Raw genomic sequence first — 11,555 nt, 5'->3', positions numbered from 1 at the left:
CTCACCCTCAGACCACCATTCTGTTAACTCTTTCTGCCACAGAGAAGTCCAGATTTACAGCCATAGCTGATTTTTTTGTTGTTTTCTGCTTTTTGGCCACCAACCAGGACCTTTTTCTCCCTGGGATTTCCTAAAGACAAAAAGTGTGATTAAAACACTGCCTGGTTATCCCCTGAGTAGGGTCCCTCTATTGGGGCAGGGGCAGGAGAAACCAAATTGAACTGCAGCCCGAGGAATCGACAGTAAAACCATCTGGATCTCCANTTACAGCCATAGCTGATTTTTTGTTGTTTTCTGCTTTTTGGCCACCAACCAGGACCTTTTTCTCCCTGGGATTTCCTAAAGACAAAAAGTGTGATTAAAACACTGCCTGGTTATCCCCTGAGTAGGGTCCCTCTATTGGGGCAGGGGCAGGAGAAACCAAATTGAACTGCAGCCCGAGGAATCGACAGTAAAACCATCTGGATCTCCATTCTTCCGGAGCTCAGAATTTGGGGGCCTAGGTGCCTGTGTCCAATCACTTCTCAAAAGGCACTTATGCCACTCTTAGCCCCAGAGATCCAGGTTGCTGAGTCATTTGTTCCCAAGAAGATCCCCTGACACCATGAAGAGCAAGAAAACAGCAGCATCCAAGCCTGGACCTCAAGTGGCCAACAACTTGGTTCTTCTCTCTGGGGTGGGCAGCCGAGTGAGATGAGGATCCACCAGCCCACTCACTGCCTTGGCCACTGTGATGGCCACGCGGGGCATTCACACCCCTGGAAGCTCTCTCACAGGGTTGCGGGGGCGGGGGGGGGGCCCGTGTCCCACCACTTCTCTGGAAGCTGCCTAAGACAGTTTTTGGATACTGACAGGTCTCCACTGCAGCAAAGCATGCAGCTCCCAATATTTTTCTGCCCCCAGACCCAGAAATGATCCAAGAACAGCTCCGATGCGATCACTGGACCGTGTATACCGAGACAAACCTAGGGAGTCTCGGGTCCCACACCACTACATCCGAAGAATGCAGGCCCAAAAGGGTTTCCGACAACCAGCTGCACCACAAGAGCCTAGACCTGACCGGAAAAGTAAGAAGGGTACTCAGGTCCCGGGGCAGCTGAGTCATAAAGTGCACCACAGCCAGTACGGCCAGTACGGCCAGTACGGGAGGACGGCTTGAGGAAGAAAGGCCCGGCAGCCACCTTATCCCACACCTGCCTCCCCAGCGGAGCTTCCTTAAGCAACTGCTCCGGGCCAAGCTTTCCCTCCGCAGAGAGAAGACCACTTGGAAGACAACCACGGCACGCCACGGTTTTCAAAGAAGCCCAGAGTACCTGTGCCAGGCTCCCAGCAGGGGGGAAAGTGCTTCACATTCACACCTTCTGGGCTCCAGGGCAGAGCATGCCAATAAAGAAGTCACCTACTGGTCTGATGGCCAAAGGAATGTGGCCTTGATGGCACTACAGCAAGTCCCCCGGAATGGTCCTCTGCCTACTTAAATACCATTTGCCATAGTTTCCTTTTCCATGGAAGAAAAACATGCCTAAGTTCATGTCAGGACATTCCTGATTTATCCAAGAGCCCAGGATCAAATAAACAAAGGGCTCCGAGCTCTGCCAGGGAGCCTCCTGCTTCAGGACGGAGAAGTAGAGGGAAACAGGGCTCAGCGCAGAGCTGGCCATCCCCCGGTGAGCCTGGTGAATGACATGGCTGCTCACTGCCAGGGCGATGGAGATGTCACGGGTGGGTGGACGTGAGAGAGAAGAGGCAAATAAGTCATGAGAGACAGAACAAGAGAGAGTCTGGGTCAGAGGAGGGCTATACACAGCCACAGAAGTTCCAGAGGAGCCGACTGTGGTCGCTGAGCTTGAGTAAATGCAAAGAAAGTTCCCTATCTCAGGGGCTCAGCCGGGACCAGCTCTGACTTGAAAAGCATCATGACAGCACTATATCGGGGACGCTTTTGTTTGATTTCACTTTTGATCTAAGTCCTTTCTTCTTCCCAGAACCCTGTCACTGTTCTTACAATTTTACTAGGATTGAAATAGTCGTTTTAGGTGCCTCTGCCCAACTGTAGCTCTTTCTTCTAATTAACCTGATTCTACGTGGCACCAAGAACAGAAAAACCCAAATGGGATGACCAGGAAGCAGAAATGAACTTGGTTCCAAAGATAGGGGAGGATGTTTACTCAGCAAGCACGCTGGAGCCTACGAGGAAGCAGTGTTACAGCGCACTGCACGCGGTGTTTGATTTTGGGGGTAAGGATAATTTCTGAGTGAGGAGAAGGTGCTGGCTCCTCTGTCCACACTCTGGGGCCTATGGAGGCCGGGCCAGGGCAAACTTGAAAAGGCAGGGCTTCCATTCAAACCCAGCAGGTCACTGGCTCTCTTCGGCTCTCGGCAGCTACAGGCTTCGGAAACTAGACCCACTCTCCCAACACCGTGAGCGCTCCACGGCCTCTGACGGATCTGGGTCAAAACTTTGCAATGCCGAGGATGAAGAATTTTTTTTTTCTTTAAAGGGAATGAGCCGAACTTTCACCCAGCCCTTGTCTGGGGGTTGGAATGCAAGCACCCTGTAACTGCCACCAACTCCAGCTCGGCAGGCAACAGCCAGGAAAACAGGCTTGGTGAGGCCTCCGCATGGTCTCGGTTCCTCCTTAGGACCTGCTCTACAGGGACAGGACCTTTAATCAGGAAAGAAACTGTTTCTCTCAAGACAGGGGCACTGTGCAGGAGACTGACCCCAAACCCCACACAGTAGCTAGGGCTAGAGTGGGTAGATCGGACAGCGAGCCGGTCTCAGGAGGAACTGAGAGGCCCATGTCCACGGTGATACGGTGTTTCTGTTCACCACCTGGGCAGGCGAGCACTCAGGAAATCACGTATAAAGTTCCTACTAGGTGCTAAGCTAACACGCAGCATGGAAGTAAAAGACACGGGCCACCGTCTCAGGACATACCCGGTTATAGTTGAGAACCCTAAAAGCATCCCCAAACGTGCATTTTTGATAGTTCAAAAATCTCTTTAAAAGCTAAGATTTCATTTTCCCACTGAAATATATTAAAATTATTGTTTGGGTTCCCAGGGTAGCCCACAAAAGTCTATTTCAGCCAAGTCAGGAGGTCACAAACTCAAACACTGATGGGCTGGCAGGTGGGTAAGAAAATATGAAGCCCCTGGGGGGAGGGGCAGGGATGTGCCAAGTGCAAGGACTGGCCTTTGCCCAGACGCAGCCCTCCCTAGCCTTGACTGCTGGGGGCCAGCTGGGAATGGAGACCCCTAAGAGGCCAGATCATCCAGATTTTCTGGAGAAGGCGAGACCCAGATTTATTGACTCTTGGTGTTAAACATTGTCTATAACTTCAAAAGAGAAAACATACCTACAGACCTTCTCGTTTGCTTTCTCTGTGGTAATGAGTCCAAAATATAGTACATTTGCAATGAAAAAAAAAACAAGAGCAGGCACTGGCAGAGTGAGAACTTAAATAAAATGAAGAAATAATGAATAATACAATGGAACAGAAAACTCTACCTCACTAGAAGAAACAATGACCCAGAGGAAAATGAGGAGACCCTCAACCTTTGGCTCAGTGCTCGTCAACCTGCTTTATGTCAAGGGCTGTGGGTAGAGGGGGGCCTGACCTGACCCAGTGGGAGAACAACAAAGTCCCCCACCTGAGAGGTGCTGCTCTGGACATGCTCAAAGGGTCTGTTCGGGGCTTTGTGGATAAAATCAGAAGGCATTATCATAACCCAGCTGCCCACCCATGGCACAGGGCCCTCCACAAACCCCGCTACGACCAGGTGTGCTGTGGTCCGGCCTCCCCTCGACCCAGGACCTCCCACACGGCCTTCGGAGTTCTCACAGCTGGAATGTAACTGAAATCTCACTCTAGGTCACTATCTACTAACCCTCAGGCCTTCACTCTGCCTCTGGAGCCCACAGAACAAGCCTACACCCCCAAAGGCTTTCAGATATTTTAGGATAACTTTTACAACCACAAGTTTTTAGTCAAACAAGGAGGTACAAAAAGGGAAATGAAAAAGGAGGTAGGGGGCGGGGGAAAGCCGGGGAGAAATATTCTTAAAATAGCCAATCAAAAATTTGAACAAGCCCAAGGAAAAGAGGAAGAGACATACACATTACGTATTCATGAGAAGCAGGCACCCGGGGTGGAACAAAGGGCTGAGTGGAGTGGGACCTGTGAGAGGAAGGGCCGGGGTCCACACGTGCTGGAGGAGAGCCAGACCGTGGGGCTGCACAGTTCCCACAGCCAGCCACCAGGCTGTGCCCATGATCCAGGGCCGGCTGCTTAGAGCCTGCGGCTGGGAGAAGACACTGTACACAACCCACAACTTACGTATGGGACATTCTTTGGCCATTTGGGGGGGGGAAGGGGTTTGTTTGTTTTTTTTACAAATTTTATGGATTCTTTATACATTCTGCATACAAATCTACTTGCCACTTACAGGTACTGCCTGAATCTTCTCCACTCTGCTTCTTTTCTCTCTTTTTCTACTGATGTCTTTTAGTGACCAGAAGTTTCTCATTTCAATGTCAACCAACTTAAGCAAATTTTCCTTTGCAGTTAGTGCTTTTGGTGTCTTCTTTAAAAAAATTGTATGGCTCCCCAAGATTAGGCGGATATTCTATGCTATCGTATGTATAAAGTTTTATTTTGTCTTAACTTGCACAGTTAAACTGATGGTCTCTCTGGAATTTATCCTGGTATGCAACGTGAGGCAGTGGTCAAGATTCACTTCCTTACCTGTGGATGTCCACTGTCCCAGCAGCACTGTTTACTAAAATGACTGTCTGTGCCTCCCTGCTCAGCAGTGGCCCCCCTGTCACACAGCAGGAGCCCAGATATGTACGGGTCTGTTTCTGGGCTCCCTCTGCTGTTCCTTTGGTCAGAAATAAGATGGACACATAGGTCTAGTATAGAACACTAACCTTAAATCGGGTGATTTAACATAAGGACTTATCTACAAGTAAACTTTAAGAAACTATAAATCGAAGAGCCAGTTTTGCAAAATGAGTTCACTGTGGACCAGAACAGTCCGAAAGGAGGACTCCAGCCTAGGCCTCTCAGAAAGACTAGAATGAGCAGGAATAAACAAAGAAAAAAAACAACTCAAGCTAATGAATGGGTACCAAGAAGAAAGGAAAGGTGCAGAGGTAAAAATCAGTCTTGTTTTTTGTAGACAGTTAACACAGCGATCAAGAGGACAGACTTATCCTGTGTAAAAGACAATCCGAATCCAAATGCTGAATATATGCTGTTTAGCTAAATCATCCTCACTGAGTTGTGCAGATTAAACAGGTTAACTGATGTACGTATACTACCTAGCACGGAGCCTAGCATTGTAACTGCTCAAAAAATGCTGGTACTATCCTCATCAGAGTTAAGATTCCAAGGAGAACACATGGACTACCGGGGCCATCTTGCTGTTCAACAAACATTGAGTACATGCTACTGCGTGAAGACAATACACATGCAGGTTAATAACGCAGACTCTAAAATGAGACAAGCGAGAGCCTAAATTCAGGTACAGCCTCTTTACTAGTTACACAGATTCAAAGAACTTATTTGATGTAAGTTTCTAGTTTCAGCTTCCTCCATTCTTCCTAGGAGTCTCCTTGGTGAGGATATTATGAGAGACAGAAGCCTCTAGCAGAACGCCCAACACGAAGTAAAAGCTTCACTGATGCCGGCTGTCACTGTGACGATGGCAGTTATGGACAGCGATGCTTTTGTGCCTGATACCATGCCAGGCACTCAAAGAGGAAGCCCACTAACACCTGGAAAACCCTGCAGTACCTGGTGTTCTCAATCCTCCATCCAAGTACTAACCAGGCCCAACCACAGCCAGCTTCATACCAACAAGGCTAAGCAGAGAAGACCAAGTGTGTTCAGATGGCAGGCCCAAGACAGAGGAGGAGCTTGGAGAAAACAGTTCGAGCCACATTGTAAAAGCCAAACAGCTGGGTCGGGTAACCACTTGGTAGGAAAGAAGAAACAAAAACACAGAATCTATAGCATAAGCAGAAAAAGTCTGAAAATGTCCTGGGTCATGGGGGTCAGACTGTGACCCGTAGATGACAAGTCTGATGGCATTCACGGGGAGAAGGCTCCTGAAGAGCAGTGCTGTCGACAGTTCTGGGCAACAATGACGGTGACAGGGTCAGCCCTAAAGACCGCAGCTCGTCGGTCTCCTGCCACAGCTACCCGAGAGCCACTGAGATTCTCCCAGCAAGTGCCCAACCCAAAGGACCATGGCATGTACACCCAGGTTGCCGAGCTGAAGTGGAACGAGGCCCAGTAGTGACCACGAAGGCTCCAAGGACACAATACAGCACCGCATGCCAAGTGAAAATCCAAGAGACCACTGTGGGGACAGCCTGTGCTGGAGGGTAGGTCCTGGCAACAGTGGCATGCAGATGCAGACAGGGAATGCTGCCTCAAACAGGGAGCTGGAGCCAGGCAGCAGACGGTGAGTGGCCTGGCAGATGCTGGCCCTGAGCACATGGGGCTCCCATGACTGCAGGGTGAGGCAAGATGAGCAAAGGCCAAGTCAGTCCTGAGTCCTCAGCACAAAGAGAAGTGAACCCCAGCACCTACAGGCCATGCCCGAGGGTGGGGCCGTGACGGTGTAGTAACAGGCGTGCTCAAAAGGCCAGGCCTGGGGTGCGCAGGTGCTTTCTCCTGGCCAGACTGCAACTGCCTGCCACTGAGGCCAAAACCCAGGCTCCAAAGTGTCCTCCTCCAGCTAACTCCTATCACCTCCTGAGGAAGTGAAAAGGGCCAAAGTGTCTCTCTGGTCCCAGGCCACTGGTCATTAAATGTAAGTTCCTGCCCTGGCAGAAGTTAGCCTCAAGCAGAACTCAGGCTGCAATGAGACGGGCACCTGCTATGCTCACAACAGGTTGGGGCTGAGTGAACACGGTCTCTCCACTGGCCAAAGCCTGGGACCAGCAGCCTCTAGTGCTGCCCACAACGCAGAGGGACAGAGTCTTCCTGGGACTCGGGGAGTAGCCAACGTGACTCTTGGCAGGCTGCTTTTGAAATTCTGGCCTTGTCAACGGGTGGAAATAATTTCCAGAGAGATGGAGTGTGGCTGGGCCATGTGAGGCGTGCTGGAGAGAGCTCCACGCCATCCTCGTGCGGAGAAACCTGCGGTCTGTGCCACGCACGGCCGGGGAGTGGGGAATGAGGGCTCCTGCCGATCACCCTCCAGGCACGGGCTGGAACACTCAGATGTTACTGCTGCTCTTGAGGTTCTTGTTTTTGATCACCGAGTGCAGCTCTGGGCAGGAGGCGATGTTTCTAGGGCACACAGAACCTGGGCAACTGATGACTCATGGGCTGCACTGACCTCTGTGTGACCACATGAGCTTACACCATGTGACTCAAAATGGAGTTTGTTTCCTGCCTCGGAACAAACTAGTGCTTTGCTTAGCTGAGTCAGATCCAGACAGTAAGAGTCTCAAACACAAGTAGGACAGGGGGTTCCCCAAACAACTCTGACCTGAACTTTAATTTCCATACTGCCTTCTCCCCTCTGCAGGGGCATGCCTGTGCCCACACCCACAGCCGAAGAGGGAAGAGCAAGACACCAGGGCCATCAGGCGCACCAGGGTGCATGTCTGGGCTTCCGGCAAAGGGCCAGTCTGGTTGGGAGGTGGAGCAGGGACCAGGCCTCTGGGGTTGAGGCTTTCCCCTGCTGGTGGGAGACAGGCTGGGGGCAGCCTAAAACATCGTATTTAATGCCATTATTTTGGGGCAGTATTTGCAATGTATTTTATAGCATTTCCATAATATGAAACCTTAACTTTCATTAAAGTTTCACAAAATCTTTGAAAAGGGTCCACAGAATCTTTGATGACGTCAATACATCCTCCTCCACCCACAAAGAGCTAGAGAGCTGGGTTGGGGGGGGGGTGTTGTTGATTAGAATTGTGAGGGTGAGAGGCAGTCCTGCGACTGTTGGCTTTACAGAGGCGTAGGAACAACTCTAGAGAAGGTTCAGCTCTCTGAAGTCCCCTGGGACCAGCAGGTGGCCCTTAGTTTCAAATTAGGGTCTGGCACGGGCCTCTGAGGCCAATGTTCTTTCCCCAAAACCAGAGCAGCAATAACAGCTCAGCCTTAAGAGACAAAAGATTATACTGAGTTTCTCCCAATGCCATGTAGTTTGGGGTGTGAGGAGCAGCACCCCGCCACTCTCCCTGCCTCCAAGAGCCCCAAGTCACCAGAGGACCGGAGGACCCAGGGCAGGGGGAGCTGTGATGCTGAAATAAGCAGGGAGTCCCCAGCCACTTCCCCAGAGAGGCCTTCTCACAACAGCCAACAGAACACTTTTGCCGACAGAACCCCTCCCAATGACCTTGAGGCCGGGCAAAAGCACCCACAGTGAAGTTACCCAAGAGCAGTAACCACGGTTCCTCCTCCAAACCCAAGAGAGCCTCCCCAACCCATCCAAATGCAAAAGGATGATCCGCCAGAGGGAGCCTGTAGAGTCCTGGTACTGTAGAGGCTATCTGGCCTTACCTTTCCCCCAAACAAGATCGGCCTTGGGTTCAAGGCCAAGATACAGGACCTTGAGTGCGTTACTTCATCTCTCAGCCTAAATTTTCTCATCTATAAAGTAGGGCAAACAAGCCATTTGCACCCCTTGTGTTGCTGTAAGGATTAAATGAGTCCATATAAGTAAAGCACTTGGTAACACTGCTTGGTACACAAGTGTTGAGAAAGTGGTAGCTGTTAGCATTGTTTTGATTGTGAGCATCCCTCCATGGTGGCCCCTTGGCTTGCCCATAAGCACTATGGCCCCACATCACCCATCTTCCCTCCCTCAAGTCCCCCATGGCTCAAATGGTGGGAAAATAACACAGTTCCATGCATCAACTCCGGCCTCCTAGTCTCTGTTACCCAGTGGCCCCAGGGCTGCCCTCTGGAGTGCCAAAGAGGAAGACTGACACCCACATCATGTGACAGTTCTTTAAATACACAAACTGTGCCCAGTAAACCCCTCCGCTGAAATTCAGCAGACTCTGACCTCCAGCAACACCTCCTTCCTCCCTCAGAAACCTCACTCCCTCTCGCCTGGTCCACCTGTGCAGCTGTGCCGCCTCACACTCCCCCCAGAACACCTCCTACCCCCACCCCCACCCCCACACACACAGAGTCTGTTTAAAACCTGCTATGGTCTTCTTCATCAGGGCTCTCTGTCACAATCTCAGGAGTAAATCAATAAAACTTTGCTGATTATTTCTATGCAAAAAACACTAAACCAGGTGCTTTCACATTCACAGATATTTTCTCCACTAACCTGCTCAATTTCCCTTGGCCGGAACGCAAACCCTATTCTCTGACCCGAGAGCTCACTTGCTCCATCCCTGATGCTCACTGTGGGGGTCCTTGCCACCTGGCCAACCTCCTGCAAAGAGAAGGCGTTTGCCACTGCTGACTCTGGGAAGGAATCTGAGACCCTGGTCTCCACTAGACGAAGCAATATATTCTACCTTTATCCTCCATTCCTCCCCAGACGGGTCGGGGACAATCCTACAGGCCACACATTTGCCACAATGACTGTTCTCCTCTCTCCAAATGCCAACGACACGTGTAACCCATGTTATGATTTAGAGACTGATATTATGCTGTCATGTCTCGGCACGGGTGCTCATCTGGTGCCTCCCACTAGTCTGAACTTTGCAAAGACAGGACCCAGACAAGCTTCAGAATGCTCCTTCATTCTTCCCAAGCCAAGCTCCCAGCAGCACTCAATCAATATATTTGTTGACTGGCTGATTGGTCTAGATTAGGCCGCCCTGTCAACACAACCATCCTGGGTCCTCGAGAGAGATACACCAGAACCAGGCTCACCTGGTCCGGGTCCCTTCCTTGCACATACAGGTCCCCTGAGGTTTCTGCTGCTCCCTCCTCCCTTTCATCTAGAGTTGTTGGACCTGCATTTACTCCTCTTACTCCAGCTCCTGTAAAGGGTCCCCAAACAAGTACCACAGGGACGCCTGATCTGCGTTTTCACGAACACCTTCTGGTTGGAGGATGGATGCTGAGGGCCACTTGCTCCAGTGTGGTAACAGTGCAATGCAACTCGGAGCCTTGGTGGTTGGTCATGTGGGTTCCTTCTCCAAGTGGCCCCCGTGAGGCTGAGAATGGAGGAGAAGGAAATCAACTGTCCTTATCTCACAGGAGGGAAGACACCATCAAACCCACTCTCACCTAGAGAATCAAAGACCAGACGCTCTAATAGTTCCCGTGGCTACTGATTACATCCGGGCTAAGGAAAGAGTGGAACACCCTCCTCGACTGATACTGTAGCAGACAAAGGGGAGGAGGGAACAAAGGAGTGCCATCCACAGCCCTCAGGAGGGGGGTGGAAAGGCGGTGCCTCTCCCGCCTTCAGGTGCCTCCCGGGGTGGGCCGAGTTCTCGCTGTAATTATGAACATGCACCAACCAAGGAAAAGCCTTGTGCTCACCTCCAGGCACTTTGTGGATGCTGATGGGCTCCCGACAGAAGCTCGGGGGCCTGAGACATGAGAAGTGGTGACCCCACAGAGGAGGCCCAGGGCCCTTAGGAGGCTATTCTAGGCACTGGCTCTAGTTAATCGACAAGTTCTGGCCAAGTATCTGTGACTCTCCTAAATACTTCCCACACCTAAGACAACGCCAGGCACGCAGTGTTTGTTGATGCCGCTGCTGAATCCAGGACAGGAGGAGAAAGAGAATCAAAATTAAATATAAGATATGGTTCATAACCAAAGGAGTTCCTAAAATAGCTGCCAGAGCTAACATGATTTGGGAACAGTTATAAAACAGCCCAACTGCGAGGAAGCTTTGTGTGGCCCTGGGCTGCATCTCACAGGCCCCTGTGCCACCACGACGGCATGTCCGCTCCCAGCAATCGTCTGCTGGCTGAATGGACAGATGAGCACAGGCATGGGGATGCTGTGCACCTCCTTAGGGGCCTACTTCTAAATACCTGAAATAGCAAAGGTTACCCCTCATTTGCGGAATCATAAAATGCCCAGATACTGATGGACCACTACCTACCACGAGGATACACCCAGAATTATCATGCTACCTTTGCGGAAGAAAGAGATCCATGTGTCCCTGCAAGCTGCACCCAACACGAACCTCCCACCCGACTCCTGGCTCCCCTGGCTCCTTTTACTCTCTCACGCACAGAACCAAGGAACACGTTAAAAGGTGGCAGGAACTCTTGGTGAGCAAACTTTGCTTTTTGGCCAAGATGTGGAAGCCAAGCTACAACACAGAATGCAACCCTGCTCCTGCTCATTTGCAACCTGCTCAGGCCCAAGCTGGACTCTGGCCAGTGGACCTCCAGGACATGGCCAGCTACCTGTGGCCTGTAGGACTTCAGACAGAGGCTTCCTCCCTGTCCCACAGTGCTGATGACCCTTGCTGACCCCCAGCTTTGGGAGATGAGGCATAGTAGAAATAAAGACCCCCACAGGGGTCTGTGTGGCTTTGTCCCAAGGTTGCCCTGCGTCCTCAGCCCTCAGTTCCCCCAGACATGGATGTTCCCC

Source organism: Sturnira hondurensis, unplaced genomic scaffold (genome assembly GCF_014824575.4).
Source record: "Sturnira hondurensis isolate 20B ecotype Veracruz unplaced genomic scaffold, ASM1482457v3 Scaffold0019216, whole genome shotgun sequence".
NCBI classification, from domain to species: domain Eukaryota; kingdom Metazoa; phylum Chordata; class Mammalia; order Chiroptera; family Phyllostomidae; genus Sturnira; species Sturnira hondurensis.
Note: the sequence above shows the minus strand (reverse complement) of the source record.